This window comes from Anolis carolinensis, chromosome X, assembly GCF_035594765.1.
Source record: "Anolis carolinensis isolate JA03-04 chromosome X, rAnoCar3.1.pri, whole genome shotgun sequence".
In the NCBI taxonomy this organism is placed as follows: domain Eukaryota; kingdom Metazoa; phylum Chordata; class Lepidosauria; order Squamata; family Dactyloidae; genus Anolis; species Anolis carolinensis.
The window spans coordinates 4,088,777-4,102,934 of NC_085847.1; the positions used below are offsets into that span (position 1 = coordinate 4,088,777).

The 14,158-nt window shown below is 39.9% G+C and overlaps 1 protein-coding gene across 13 annotated transcripts in view; it reads right to left on the reverse strand.

Annotated features, from left to right (window-relative positions):
- arvcf (ARVCF delta catenin family member) overlaps positions 1–14,158 on the reverse strand; it is a 315,018-nt gene that overhangs the window by 284,911 nt on the left and 15,949 nt on the right. For all 13 annotated transcript variants that reach the window (XM_062958522.1, XM_062958523.1, XM_062958527.1 and 10 more), the window contains exon 2: positions 4,695–4,760. The gene's annotated coding sequence lies outside the window, so the exon portion shown is untranslated. The remainder of the gene's footprint in view (positions 1–4,694; positions 4,761–14,158) is intronic.

Sequence of the window (14,158 nt, forward strand, 5' to 3'; positions counted from 1 at the left end):
CTTGCAAGCAGTTGATAACTTCATTGATGTAGACAGTAAAAGCATACGACATGCTACTTGTTGTCAAGAGTGAGAGATTGATCACATTTACATGATTTATAAGGTGATTACATTTTAAATTTGGCATGGCCAAAATTGGCCAATGTCTGGTTACCATTACATTTACCCGCCTGAATGTTCATGGATACACTAACCAAAATATTCCATCACTGTCTTCTCAAGCTTCTCTCAGGAAATGGTCTTGAGTCTCACCTCTGTGTCTCTTACCTCTCCCAAATTGCCTCCCAGATAGTATATGTATATAGCTACACTAATTATAATTACACTGTAATTACATATAACATTACATTGTGGTGTTCAACATGCCCATTTTTACACATGAAAATTGAAAAATAGGAATAATTCTAGAAGTGGAACAGAACAAACAAACATGCCACAGGAAACTGTTTTATATCAACTGAGACCGTTCTCCATCTAGCTCAGTATATGTTAATTAAGGGGCATGAGAGATCCAGTTTTCAAAACAGGAGACTTTTCCAACCTTATCTAAAGATGTCAGGAACTTATGCCTTAACTTTCTTGAAGCAAGCCTTCTGAACCTCAGCCTACATGTAAGAATGCATTGAATGTTTTCCACTTTTGTTGGAAATCCCCCTGAGTCCTCTTGGGGAGATAGGGCGGGTTACAAATATTAATATTAATAAAATATCATCATCATCATCATCATCATCATCATCATCATGCCTTGCATCAGGAATTGGTAAAGGGACGGAAACCCTACTTATCCTATACATGTGATTGATTGATTGATTGATTGACTGACTGACTGACTGATTCATTGATCAGTTGATTGATTGATTGACTGACTGATTCATTGATCAGTTGATTGATTGATTTCCTACTCAGTGCTGGGACCTAAAGAGGCTTACAACATGATTTTAAAAAGCATGAAGAAAAACATGGAGTTCCAATATTAAACACTATGAAATTAAAAAGCATTAACTCCTAATTTATATCCTGTTTTTAAAATCCTAATTAAAAAGCATATCAGTTAAATTAACAATCATTTCAAATTAAAATGGATAGCATCTACCCATGAAACACCCTGCGCTTTGCTACTTCAGTTGCCAAAAGCCCGCTTGAATAGGACGGCCTTTGATGGCAGGCAGAAGGAGAAGGGGGGGGGGGGCGTAGCCTCCCTATTCAAATGGCAGGGGTTTTTTTAATACAGAAAAAGACATTGGGAAATCCAATTATGGGCTTCCCATGTCATGTATGGTTTGGCTCTTAGATAGCCAAGCTTATTTACATCCAAACTTGCTCACTCCAAGGTGGAAACTGAGTGAATACATGTCAATAGTCATTACTTCTGCAATATTACTTTGTGCAGGTTTTACCTATGGGGATCCTATTTAAAGCTTTTCCCTTTTTCTAAATTAAAGACAATAGAGCTAGTTACCATTGGACAGAATAAGGATTAATGGCAAGCTGGTTGAACTGAATTCTTCCTAACAATTTACTGATTAAGGATGTTGTGGGAAAAATGCTGACCCTTTTGAAGCAACTCAGTAATTAACCTCAAGCTGATTCCCTCCTCTTTCTTCCCATTCAGAAAATGAAAATACAGGAGGCTCTCCACTTTTGCAGGAGTTAGGGACACACAACTCCCTTGAAAACAGGAAAACCATCAATAAAAGGCCTCCTTTTTTTACCTGAGAGAACACCTCTCTAGGAATCCCTAGGTCTTCCGGTGTGACTCTAGGGTTAACTTCTGCCTGAAGTTGACCACAGAGTTGGACTGGAGGACCTAGGAGCCACGGTGGTGCAATGGGTTAAATCCTTTTGCCGGCTTAACTGCTGACCTGATGGTTGGGTTGCTGAATCCGCAAAATGGGGTGAGCTCCTATCTGTCAGCTCCAGTTTGTAGGGACATGAGAGAAGCTTCCCAGCAGGATGGTAACACATCCAGGTGTCCCTTGGGTAATGCCTCTGTAGATGGCCAATTCTCTCACACCAGAAATGACTAGCAGTATGTTCTCAAGTCACTTCTGATACAATAAAAAATTGAAGAACCTAGATAAAGATTATTATTATTATTATTATTATTATTATTATTATTACCATATTGTTATTATTATTTACCAATATGTGTAGTTTCTCCCAGAAGGGTCTGTGAACTGGTAGGTAAGGTTTCTTTGGACAGAGGATGCCAGCTCAACTTCCTGCTTTCTTCTATATGCTATAAAGTAATTGACTGTCCAACTAAGTGGTTAATGGGTTCCCTATTACTTACAACATAGAATACATTGGAGTTATATCACATGCTTTCTCCAGGTAAAGAAAGTGAAGTCAAACAAAATCACTCTCTTTAGATTCTTTTTTTTAATGTTAGCTGTCTTGCAAACTCTGCAAATTGAAAACCTTGAACAGGTTTTCCTCAATGTGGGAAAGCATCCTCGTCTCCAACTCTGGCCAAGGCACCCCAGGATAGTCACTGTGAGCCTATAAGCTTCAGATCTAGCTCCCTAGTGCTCCTCAAGCCAATCAATAATGCATTCCTGGAAAATGAATAATTGAGTGATACCAATGTAGATGGCAGCTGCCCAAAACAACGTTGTAGAATCAGCTTAAAGCCTCACACCCCAGAGAGACATCCCGCAGTCTCGATTCTTAACCAAGTCAGCTTTTCCTCATCTAAAGTCCAGAGCAGGCATAGGTGGACCAATCATAAAGAGAAACAAGACAATTATCCAAGTTCATCCAAGGTGCCATAAAGCCTTCTGTGTTGTGTATTTAAAAATAATATTATTGAACATACCTATAGTTGAATATTGTTTATAATGTGCATATTTTAGAGGAGCCAAGCAAATTTTGGTGTGCTCAAAGGCTAGCATCAGGGCACAGTGTTATCAGACCCCGGTGAGTACTTGTGAACCCTTGGAATCCAGGTCTACAGAAGCGACCAGGCAGTTATAAAGTGAACAAAGAAGGTGATCTAGAATGGGCCTTGATAAGAAGGACTTCCTCATTTGGACTTTCAAGCAACCTAAATCTAGCACTGGATTTCTCAACAGCTATGTGCAGAAAGTTTCACCTTCAATCTCCAGTGTGTCTTCAGCAGAGCTGGAAAAGAATCCTTTCTGAAACTATGGAAAGCTGTTACCAGTCTGTGTAGAGCAGGGGTCCCTAAACTAAGACCCATGGGTCAGATGCAGCTCTCCAAGGTCATTTACATGGCCCTGTCTTTAAAATTTAGACTTAGGATCACTCTAAGGACCTCATCACATTAAGGTCCTATAACATGGGTCAGTGCGGGGATTCGCCATGCGGTATGGCGAATCCGTGGGTCAGTGGGGGGAAACTGTTGTTCTGCATCTCTAACCCCACCCCATGAGGGAAGTGTCATTGTCCAGCTTCCCCCCATTGTTGTCTACAGAACACGGGAAGTCTCCTGTATTCTGATAGTAGCATCCTGCCACACTTTCAGGACACTTCTTCCCAGGAGCCCCATTGGAAGTTGCCTGATATTGTGTAATTCAGTCCACCACTGCATCAATGGCCTATGAGGTCCTTTCAACTCTATGATACTAGAATGCAGCTGTTCATCTTTAAAGTATAAGGATTTCACTGTTGCTTTTGCTGTTCCCCAAAAGCATTAGGCTTCTTTCCCTATAGCCAACCCCCATTTACCCGTGTCAAAAAATCTCTCTTCTTTATATTAAGAGAGAAAAAGATAAGAGTTGCCAAGACAACACTACTTCAGAAGCATTACAATGAACATTTGGTATTTACTTATTTGTGCTCTTGACTTGTAGGCAGGGATATTTTCTACCCTTTGTTCATACTTGCGATGACTCTGTTGACACTATGCTGTATGGCATTGTATTCTAAACGCACAATATAGATAACAGCACCTACCTGCATTTAATTTCAAAAGTCCCCAGTGATGGCAAGATAATGGTGATACTACAGTGCTCATTTCTGCTCCTGAGACCCCGCTTGGGTCAAAAGCTTGAGCGATTACCATTGTTGACAGCACACTTCTTGTAAGAGTAATTCATGAGCTAAAGGAAAACAGCTGCATCTCATATTGTGATAAATCTCCCATTGTGCCTTGCAAGTACCTTGCACTATTGTCGGGTGTTCGCAACTTAGGCTGCAAACCTATTCACATTTATCAGGAAGTACAACTGAATTTAATATATTTACTTCTTGCATGCATTTTACTGGGCTTACATGCCATTTCACAGGACTACTATAATCCACTCCAGTAGATGTTTTGTTTATCAGTTATCTTTGTACAGTAGACTCTCAGTTAACTAGAACTCAAGTAACCAGAACTCTCGAGCAACCAACAAAAAAAATCAAAGAAATAATACTGTATTCATAAAGTTGTTTTATAATACTGTAAAACTTTGTTACCTTAAGTTTGAGACTAGATCTGAATCTCCTAACTCCCAGCAAAACATGTCAAGTATTACGTCACATTGGTTATCACTTGTATATGAGGTGGCCTTAACCTGGATTATATGAGTCCGCACTTCCAGATAATCTGGGATGAACAGAAAACCTGGGATCAGATCCTGGGATATAGGGCCTATCTGGAAGGGCCCTAACTGCAGTTTTGCATTAGCTATCTAGACAAACCACTTCTAAAAAAGTTCCATTTGCGGATAAAAAATAGTAATTCTTACCTCACTTGGCCAGCCAATACACTTCTCTTGCTAGTAACACTCAACTTGATGGACCCAACAGCACCCCTGGAAAAGACAAGCAATAATAAAGTATTAAGAATGACGTTAAGTTCATTAGGTGCTGTCCTACACCAAAGAGAAACGTTACACTGAAAACTATTTCAGTTATGGCATCTTCTTTATTCTAATTTATTGTCTCAATATTTTAACCTTAAACTATCAGTCTCAGGAGTAGCATCAAACTGATTCAACTATGTAGCACAGATGCACCTAGAGATTTACCAAGTGATTACTCATAAGCAGGCCTTTTCAGTAGTAACCCTCAGACATTGGCTGCTTTTCCCAGACTGTTAAATGCTATTGGAAATTGCATTGATAATGAGTCTTGATTTTTCATCATATTTAACTGGAATGTATTGATTGTTTTATTGTGTTTTTTTCTACACATGCATCAGCCGGAGAACGTTGGCTTTAGGGCAACCTGCATATGGAATGAATGAAGAAATAAAAAAATCTTGAGGCTGCCCTAGGGAGGAAAGCAAACTGTCATCCAATTTTACTGCCCCATCGAGCAGGAATGCATGTGAAGGCTCCTGACCCTGGTTGCTTTCCTTCAGCTGACAAAATCCTGGAGCCAGTCCCATTTAACAAGATTCCTAGAAACCACAAAAAATTTAGAATATTTCATGTGCCTTGGATAATGTCAAACATCATATACATACAGATAGAAAAAAAAACAAAAAGGTATTTCTGTGGTAAGAAATACATCTCTGAAAGGAGAGGTGGGTAAAAAATACATTTATTATTATTACTATTATTTAGGGAGAGAGGGTAGAATAGAAATAAAGTTTTATTATAATTATTATTTGCTGGGGTTAGGAGTACAGGATCCCCATAAAAGTGGAAAACCCCCTTTTTTTAACCCAGACCCCTTGGAAGCTCTAGGTCCTCCAGAGTGACTGTACAGCCAACACCTGGCAGCCTCAAATCATGTTGAGCCAGACTTTTGTCCCTATCAGTCCTGCCCAACTCATACATCACTAGTGACCCCAAGCGGCATACAGTCTAAGCAAGCCCTTGATGTGGAGGAAAGTCTGTGAGGGGAGGCCAAAAGTCCCTCTGGAGCACCCCACCGAGCCAATACAGCCGAGATGAGATACGAATGGAGGATTTCCACATTTATCGCCTCTCCTATGGCTGAGCAGCGCCAGCTAGTCTATTGTTTGGCAATTAACTGGGCTGAAAGCAATATAATCATCTTTACAGAAAAACAGCTAGGGCCAGCAACTGAAGGAAGCCTTGTGATGATGGTGGTTTACACAGTATAATTAAATAAAAATACAGGGTGCTTTGTCTACTTAACATCGGGAGGAGGGTAGGGGGAAATTTCATCACAAATGGAAGAAAACATACTGGCAAGTCAAGCAGACATAAGTCGGTTATCAAATGACAATGTTGTGAAATATTGCTTGATTCAAGAGGCATGCTGTGTTGCAGCAGTCGGTGCAAGCAGGATAACATTTGCGAGTCCTGTCTACAAAGATCCAATCTCAGCCAAAAATCATCCTCCCTGCAATATCATTTTTCTTAATCATTCTCATTCTTACCTGATTCAACACTTCAGTTGTCAAAGAGACAAGAGCTTTGTGCTCCTTTCGATCCACTTGTTCCCCTATTAACTCGCTTTCTAAAAATAAGCATGTCCACCCAATTGCTTCTGTCTGAAGACAGTGACAAATGAAGCAAATTACAGGATGTAATACAGGATACAGCGATGTAAATTTTCCAGAAATGTTAAAACCACGGGGGAAATAGTTTTACCCATTTTTCATGGTTTTTTCTTCCCAGGGGAAAATGGAAATTGTCAGAACAAAAATTAAAAATGTGATATGTGCACCTGTTACAGACTGAACGTTGCTTTAGGGAAATAAACAGTGTGAAGAATAATTTGGTTTGACATATGATTATTATCTCTGGTATCTTAAAGGTACAGGTTATTTCAACAATAATTACAAATTGAGTGTACATTTTAAAATTTTAATGTCCTTTTTTAATTTTGATTTTTTTTGTTGTTACCAGGGAGCTACATGGTCCTCAACTGTAATCTCTTTTGTTTTGCTAGTTTGTTAAGATAAAAAGAGAGCAAAAAGAGAAGAAACCATGAACATTTATAGTAAAGGTAAATGTTTCCCCTTGACATTTAGTCGACTCCGACTGGGGGTTGGTGCTCATCTCCATTTCTAAGCCGAAGAGCCAGCATTGTCTGTAGATCATGTGGCCGGCATGACTACATGGAGTGCCATTACCTTCCCACTGAAGTGGTAACTATTGATCTACTCACCTTTGCATGTTTTCAAACTGCTAGGTAGGCAGAAGCTGGGGCTAACAGCGGGAGCTCATGCCATCCCATGAATTTGAACCACTGACCTTCCAGTCAGCAAGTTCAGCAGCTCTGTGGTTTAATCCATTGCACTACCATGGCCTCATGGAGGCCTGTAGTTTTTATTAAATGATCAGTACCTGTCCTTTGGATCCAACTTTAATACTGTGCAATGTGATAAAATGTGCCTCTGACACTGATAAGGAGGATAAGGGGGATGTGGCATTAACCCTTTCTCCCCTGACAGTCAGATCTGAAAAACAACACTGGACCTTTTCTCTATACTGTAGAAAGAATGCCATTTGACACCACTTGAACTGTCATGGCTCAATGCTATGGAATACTGAGATTTGCAATTTGCTGAGGCACTAAAACTCTTTGGCAGAGAAGGCTAAGTGCCGTGTAAAACTACAACTCCCATGTTTCCATAATTTTGAGCCATAGTAGTCAAGGTTGTGTCAAATTGCATTAATTCTACTGTGTAGAAGTACTCTATAATATGGCAATGGCAGGAACTGTAAGTCAAAGCATCTGAAATCGCAAACGTTCCATGCCCAATATTTTTTTTAAAAGGCAAGCCACAAAAAACATCCCAATGAAGAAAACATATAGTTGGCCCTCCATATTCATGAATCCTTTGCCTGCAGATTCAGCCACCCAGGGCTTGCAAGCCTTCATTTTGCCGTTTTATATAAGAAGCACAATTTTCTATGTCATTGACTATTGTGGGAGTTGAACATCCACTGATTTTGATGTCCACAAAGGGTCCTGGAACCAAACCCCAGCAGATACTGAGGGCTCACTTTATTCATGTTACCCTCCTCCAAATGTTCAAGATCTAAAGAAGTCTCCTTGAAGAATAAATTTACAGCATTGTCTACTGAGAAGGATATGAACCAATCAACTGGTCCGTTTACGTCTTTTAAAGAAGTCTCATTTGTCATTAACTCACTTGCAAACCCCTCTCTACCGATTCTGTTATTTTCAGCTTTCCATCTATTGAAAGGGTATGGGTAAATGAAATGTATTTTGATTTATACTTCCCAGCTATGCAATCAGAAAAGCTATTTTCTCTTTTTAAATGAGAGAGGGGGAAAAACCTTGCACGACTCTTCATGTCTTGTGAAGAGTGATTACAATTTTTGTCTGAGAAACCACAAGATGATCCACAAGAGGCCTGTCCTGAAGCAAAGAGTTGGCACAACCTGGGAGAAACTTGTTGCTGACTGCAATTAAATCCAAATGAGAAAAAAGGTGGCTAATTTAGCCAGAGAAAATAGGACAAGGAGGAATTGGAACAAAAATAATAGTCTACTTCACAGAAACGCAAAAAGGAAAGGAGATGCAGTCCCTCAATCAATAGTTTAAATTTCCCTAAAATTGAGCATATATGTTAGAACATGAGTGCTTTATGAGACAAGTGCTCTTGTACTTTAAGAATATGTAATAGCAATTTTTGTCTTCTAATTTGCCAGGAACAGACATAGTGAGAACCTAGTAATAAACACACTTCTGCTAAAGAAAATCCATAGTTTATTGGGCCAAAGAAAACATGTGTCAGGTCAGTTTACCTGAACACACACAGGTCAAAAAGCAAGACTTGTTACCTGGCAGAGACAAGGCTGACACCAAAGTACCAATCGGCCATGAAATTCACTAAATGGCTATTAGCAAGTCATGATTCCTTTGCTGAGTCTACCTTGCATGTTTTTTGTAAGAATCATATCTCTAGTTATTCAGAAAACATCTTTTAAAACTGGCCTTCAAAGACATTTTAAGATACATTGTTGTCATTACTGTTTGCCTTCAGGTTGTTTCTGTCTAAGGTGAACTTATCCTTGAGTTTTCTAGGATAGATTTCTTCACAGCAGATTTGCCTTCCTGGAGGAGGCTGAGAGAGTATGACTCGCCCAAGATCCCCTTAGATAAGTGGACATTTGAATCTGGTATCCCAGAGACTAAATCCAACATTCTCACCACTAGAACAATATGGTTCTAAGATGTCACTACAGCATAGCTGGCATGCAAAGCTTATGTCCATTTTTCAGAAAAGAGCAAGATTCTGGATTTGCATTAGCAATCCTATGTTGATTTTTCTTGTTCTTGTATAAATTAAAATAAATGAATAATATTCCATGGGACCTAGAGGGATTACATCATAATCAGTTGTCCAGTGATGGGGTTGCAAAAGGAAATTAAAGTCACTAACATGTTAATTATGCAAGTTGTTAACGTCAAACATTTAGTACAAAAGGCCAACTTTTGTATAACTTTCTGCATGCGAAAGAGATTCTGAGACACATGGGCTGCATTCAATGACTCAATGTAGACATTCTGCATGTGGAACTATGCTACACCAAGCCATTTACCATCACTCCCAACCTACCGCAGAGCTTCTGAAGTCCCCTACCCATGGCCATTTGTGACTGGAAGAGATGGAGGGATTGCAGAAACCTCCCATGTAGCCAGATGCTAAGTGATAACCAGAATCAGATCTGTGTGTTGTTTTGCCATCTGACTCACCCACTCAACAACAACAAACTTTATTACTGTCCATGACCAGCACAAAGTGGGGCACAAATGCCCTGGGAAGAGGAGACACAGTTACCTAGCGAAGCAGTTATGAAAAAACAGATTAGAAAATAGTTTGAAACCACAGTTTAGAAATACAGGTTCATGTAGCAGGTATGGAACTGGGGGGGAGAGAGTGATAGGAGGGGTCAAAGCACTGGGTGGGCACAAATGGGGACGGGAGGGGAACATTACAAATCTAGTAGCATTTCAGCTGTAACAGGTTGCTCTAGTTACATTCCTGCCAGGGTGTTCCCTTGCAGGGTCAATCATCAGGTAATGGGTCAGTTTAGATAGTCCGGGGTTTAATTCTATTTTAATGTCTAGGTTTTGAATTGTATGTGTCATTGTTTTACCACAGTTCACCACTTTGAGTCTCTTTAAGAGAAAATGTGGTATATAATATTAATAGGTAAAAAGAAAATGTATTCAAGTTTCACTTTAAACTTGCTAGATGCTGATTTCCCCAAAAATGCCCTACTCTTTGTGCCCCACCATTATAGCAAGTGGGCAGTAATTGGTAGAGTATGATATCCATTTACTTTAAGGCAGAGCACATTCTGGCCTTCTCTACTTTAAGAAGCCTTCAAGTGATGAACTCTAGATGCAGGCATACATTTGGTTCAGATCGTAATGAAAATAGGAACTACTTTACACTAAATCAAACCATTGGTGCTTCTGGCTCTGTACCATCTATTCTAACTGGCAAAGTCTTTTCAGGATTTCTGGGTCATACCTGGAAATGCCAGGGCTCAAGCCTAGGACCCCCTATATATGACAAGCATGGGCACTCCTCTTTGAATAGGAACATATTCTATAAAATACAACAAAAATGGATTTCACACACACTCTCCTTTAAATGATCCCCAATGCTTCAAAAAATTACATGAAAATTAGCTTTCCATATTTCCTTCAGAAGAAACCGTGCAAAACAAAACAAAACCACACACACAGCCCAAGCAATGGTCTTTTGCATTTTAGAACCACAAGCTTTGTCTGCCAAACGTCAACTCCCAAAGGGACAGCAGAGTGCTACAAATAAGAAACTACAAGTGGTAGCATAAAAGGGGAGATGTAATTTTAACTCACCATATATACAATTAAAATAGCTTAACATCATTAATGATGGGAATAAAGCACTTAATCTAATCGACTATCAGAAGCGCTAACAAATGTCTAGCACAGCATTTATTGCAGAGTAATGAGTTACATTCTTTGAACAGCTGCACGAATTTGCTTAATGAGTTTTAAAATATTCGAAAGGTTTTCCATGTCACTTTTTTTTCCTTCCCCTAACCACACCACAGGGTAAAAGGTCTTTGGGAAGGCACACAAGCAAGAGCATAATGCAGGGAATTTCATACTGTAGCAATGCAGGCTGACAAGGGCAGTGCTTTCCATTATCGTTGAACCCAGTGACGTGGCCACAGGCTCCATTTGTCATGGCAGCTATATAGTGCGTTGACACTTGTGCACTGGCTAGCTTCTTCCTAGCTGATGTCAAATGAGAGGAAGACCACTACCAGGGCAGATCCGGTCATCAAACAAAACAGTATCAGCAAAGATTGAAGAGAATACACCAACTCTAAACGCCTGGGGAGAGGGGGCAGGATATAATAAACATTATTATTATTATTATTATTATTATTATTATTATTATTATTATTATTATTATTATTATACACTGTTTCATGTACCCATAGTGGGGGCTTGGAACATATTCCCCACAGATATAGGGTTCTACTGCATCCTATTCTGCAAGTAGGTGAAGCTTGCAGCATATGAAGGAAGCAAGGTGAAGTCTGATCAAGGTAATTGAAATCAAAGCATAGGAGGCAAAGGAGCAGAGCACAAATGAAAACAGGACCTTGGATAGCTCCCAGGGAACAACAGCAGTTGAACCTCTCTCCTCTTAGGACACTTCCAGCAGGAGCTAGAAAACCACAGGCTTATATACACTGGCCAAAACTGGAGTTAGCTGTTCTACCACAAGCAGCTGACTGGATCTTATTAAACTTATATACCACCATTCTCCCAGTATGAAATTCACAGCCGCCTTGGTTTTTTTAAATACAGTCCAAAAATATATATCCTTCCTCCCCCTATAGTTTAAAACAGACAGTTAATACACTTTAAAACTTAGTTCTTAAATATAGCATCTAGGATTCACTTAGGATAACGGTGAGCTGTACTTTTATATCCCTTGCTATGTTTTAAAGATTTCTTTATACTGTTTATGCTGTTTTCCATTGTTGGTGTTTTAATAGGATAGAGAATTGAGTTTTTAAAACCCTTTTCAGCATGAAAAAGGAGAAAGGGGGGAGAATAACCGTGGCACCATCTTTGATGCTAACTGGTTTTTATTTTTGCATGTGTTTTCATGGATATCAACCCTCTTCTTTGGATGCAATTCCAAGTGTTAGTGGGCTGACAATTATGAAGAGTTGCCAGCTTTAATAACATCTCAGGCTTTTGTGGGGTTTTTTTTTTATATTTCCCATCTCTTTGATACTCTTTTCAGGGAGTTCCATTCATAACATTATGACAAACCACCTAGTTTGGGACTAGTATAGAAAACTCATTCCACATTCTCATGATGCAGAGCCTTCAGCTAACAAAGAAAATACATGGCAGTGAGAATTTAATTGGGACTAGAAGGCACTGTGAACAAAGTGATATATGTTCCCTCTTTTCTACATTACCCTGTGATTTCTGGGCCTATTTCAAAGTGCATATTTGGATCTAGAAAGCTTTGTGTAGTTTGTGACCTTACTATCTGATAGAGCAAGACTTCTCCGTTGTGTCTCCCCTTATCTTACAGCAGGCATGTGCAAAATGAGCCAGGTGCATTCTCAATCCTCCAGAACTGCCATTATTTAATAGCTTCCACAAACTCCAGGGATGAACTATCTTCTGTGTGAATCCTAAATCTTAAAGTTTGGAGAAAGGTCATCCTTTCTAGTGGTGGCCTTTCTCAGGGTGCCATGCTCTTCCTCAGGAAGCTCACATTCCTGTCCTTTAACCAGCAGACTAAATGTTTTCTTCTCCCAAGACTTTGAGACCTTGTTACTTCAGTCCAGGGATGAACAAAGTGCAGCCCATCGGATGCTGTTGGATTGCAACTTCCAGGAGCCCTAGAAAGGATTGCCAATGGTAAGAAATGCTGGGGTGGTGCATTTCATCGATTTTAGACTAGATGTGGCTTTAGCTTGTATGACTTGTATTTTCTTTTATTATGTTGGTATTTGGAGATATGGGTTGTTATGCTACTTGGGCTGGGGTGGCGCAATGGGTTAAACCCTTGTGCTGCTGAACTACTAAGAGGTAGTAAAGGTAAAGCTTTCCTCTTGATATTAAGTCTAGTCGAATCCAACTCTGGGGGGTGGTGCTCATCTCCATTTCTAAGCCGAAGAGCCGGCGTTGTCCGTAGACACCTCTAAGGTCATGTGGCCGGCATGACTGCATGGAGCGCTGTTACCTTCCTGCCAAAATGGTGCTTATTGATCTACTCACACTTGCATGTTCTCAAACTGCTAGGTTGGCAGAAGCTGGGACTAACAACGGGAGCTCACCCCACCCTGTGGATTTGAAGTGCCGACCTTCTGGTCAGCAAGTTCTGCAGTTTAGCGGTTTAACCCGCTGTGCCACCCTAGCCCCTGGTAAGAGGTAAGAACACCCTAAAACATTTTGTTATATACAAGTTTGCCAAATAAAACTCCTGCAGAACTCCCAATAGCAGGGCTTCTGCAGGACTGTAGCAGAAATTCACTGGCGTGTGAAACAACATTCATAGGATACATTTTTTAAAGCAAAGAATGTAGTAGTAACCATTTTAAGCTATCTAAATAAGCTCACTAATGTCCTGCATGAATAGCATTCAAGCCATATGAAGCAGGGAAGAATCAAACTTCCCGATGCAAACCTCCATGAACATGACATTTTGGCTTCCCATAAGTCAGTCACTTGATGTCATTTGAAATGACATGAGCAATCCAAAATAAATACAACTCATTTTTTGCCCATTGTTAAAGAGTCTCAAGTGACATTTGCTCCAAGAAGGGCAAAACTAACAAGCAAGGAAATGTCAAATGCCTCCCAAGGAGAAGAACATACATTACACAGGCATCCTTCTCTCATGGACAGGAACTGAATTACTCTATTGAAAGAGGAAATTGTTTGGAGTTGGGAAATCAACAGCATTTTTAGTTCCTGCTGAAGCAGTTCGCATCCTATTTTCTTCCCAAGGGAAACCATGGAAGAATTCCACTTGCAAATTAGCCAGGAAAGGGATACATTTTTATAGCTAAGATTTAAACCTGTACTTTTTAAAGGACAACAAAGATGACACCAGAGAAGGCGTCTGTAAAGGCTGGCAGGAAACTGCCAAGTTAGGAAAAGTATGGTAAAATTGGTTGATGCTGGGAAAAAGAACAAATGAACACCAGGCTTTCAAGAGGACTCTTCACAGCAGAAGCGTGCATCTATGCCAAAGTCAGAACCAATTTTTACCTCT